The sequence below is a fragment of the Pteropus alecto genome, unplaced genomic scaffold (assembly GCF_000325575.1).
Source record: "Pteropus alecto unplaced genomic scaffold, ASM32557v1 scaffold146, whole genome shotgun sequence".
NCBI classification, from domain to species: Eukaryota; Metazoa; Chordata; class Mammalia; order Chiroptera; family Pteropodidae; genus Pteropus; species Pteropus alecto.
Window position 1 is genome coordinate 26997117 of NW_006442107.1, and position 2208 is coordinate 26999324.

Below are 2208 nucleotides of genomic sequence, written 5' to 3' on the forward strand. Positions count from 1 at the left end.
TGGTCTTTTGAGGAATCTCCATACTGTTTTCCATAGTGGCTGTACCAATTTGCAGTCCCACCAGCAGCGTATGAGGGTTCCTTTTACTCCACATCCTCTCCAACATTTGTTATTACTTGTCCTGTTGATTATAGCTATTCTAATAGGTGTGAGATAGTATCTCATTGTGGTTTTGATTTGCATTTCCCTGATAGCTAGCGATGTGGAGCATCTTTTTAAATATTTGTTGGCCATTTGTACGTCCTTTAGGGAGAAGTGTCTGTTCAGGTCCTCTGCTCATTTTTCGATTGGATCGTTTGTTTTTTGTTGTTATTGAGTTGTATGAGTTCCTTGTATAATTTGGATATTAGGCTCTTATCAGAGATGTTGCTTGCAAATATATTTTCCCATTCAGATGGTTGTCTCTTTACCTTGTTGATGATTTCTTTTGCTGAGCAGAAGTTTTTAGTTTGATGTAGTCCCAATAATTTATTTTAGCTTTTACTTCCCTTGCTTTTGAGGTCAAATTCATAAAATCCTCTTTAAGTCCAAGGTCCTTGAGTTTGGTTCCTATGTTTTTTTCTATGCATTTTATTGTTTCAGGTCTTTAATTCAAGTCCTTAACCCATTTTGAGTTAATTTTGATGGGTGATGATAGACAGCAGTCTGTTTTCATTCTTTTGCATCTGGCTTTCCAGTTTTCCCAGCACCATTTATTGAAGAAGCTTTCCTTTCTCCACTGTATGTTTTTGGCTCTTTTGTCAAAAATTATTTGCCCATATAAATATGGGTTTACTTCTAGACTCTCAATTCTGTTCCACTGGTCCATGTGTCTGTTTTTCTGCCAATGTCATGCCGTTTTGATTACCGTTGCTTTGTAGTATAATTTGAAGTCAGGCAGAGTGATGCCTCCAGACGTGGTCTTTTTTCTCAGGATGGCTTTGGCAATTTGGGGTCTTTTGTGCTTCCATACAAATCTGATGATTTTTTGTTCTATTTCTTTTTTAAAAAATGTGCAGGCTTACTTTTCTGCTCTTAGGAGAAGTTGCAAGTATAGTTCTTGTTAAACTTAAGCATATACGAGGTGGGACAAAGGAGCAGAATAGAGAAAAAAAATAGGTGTAGGCTTTTCATAATAAATCGCTTGTACTCATTTTGAAACAAAGCATCTGTTGAGGTAGTCATTTCCAAACTATTTCTGTTTAGACATGGTAGACTGAAGCAGCTAATAAAAGCTCCCATTTTGCTTTCCAGGTTTGAAGGTTTTCTGTTTAGTTCTGAGTGTGACCTTAAACCAATCCAAAATATCCTTATGTCAATTTCACTTATTTCATTGCAAAATATGAGACTTAAATTTTGTTATAGGCATTTTATCCTGGTAAGAAGTTTCATATTCATGATGCAATATATATACGCCTTACTGCTAAACTATACACCTGAAACTTACTGGGTTTCATTAACCAATGTCACCATAAAAAAAAAAAAAAATTACATTAAAATAAATAAATAAATAAATAAATAAAAAGTTTCATATTAATTGCACACAAATCAAACTCTGTAGCTCAATTTCTTTGAATTATTGTTGCCAACTTAGCAATAGTTTTGGGTACTTTTTTCTTTGAGTAGTAGTTTGTCTTTTTCAAGCATCCTATTCTCTAGAAACTTTTTTAACAAAAACAAAAATACTTTTATAAACTTTTATTTGGGGAGTCTAATAGGATCCAAAATTTTTTATTGGTTTCTAAATGTTTTAGGGGAGGTAAAAAAAAAAACCTCAGGATAGCTTTTACTCTGCAGTTACCTATCTTTTTTCCATTTTCCTCTTAAAAATAGACTCTTATTAGGATTTTTACATTTTGGAACCCAATTTTTACACTTTATAATTAAAGCAATTAGTTTGCAAGAATAAGATTTTGTCAGGGCCGTGTGAATCATGTCAGTTACACCAAGTATCAGCGGTATTGTTGATTGAGAAGGGAAAATTCAATGGTGAGACGCCCAGTTGGAAGAATGCACCAGAGGCAGACATGAGAATGAAATGGCAGGCACCAACTTTATTGTGCAGAGCACACTTCTGTTCCTAGAAGAGCAGTCTATTGCAGGGGTACACAGTATTATGTATACTTCTTCTGCTCCCCTTTCTGTGCTCTCTTTCTGCTCTCTAGGGGACTGCATGGCTCCTCACATAGCAGAGTACAATAGTGGCCTTCAGCCACACATGTGTGATAC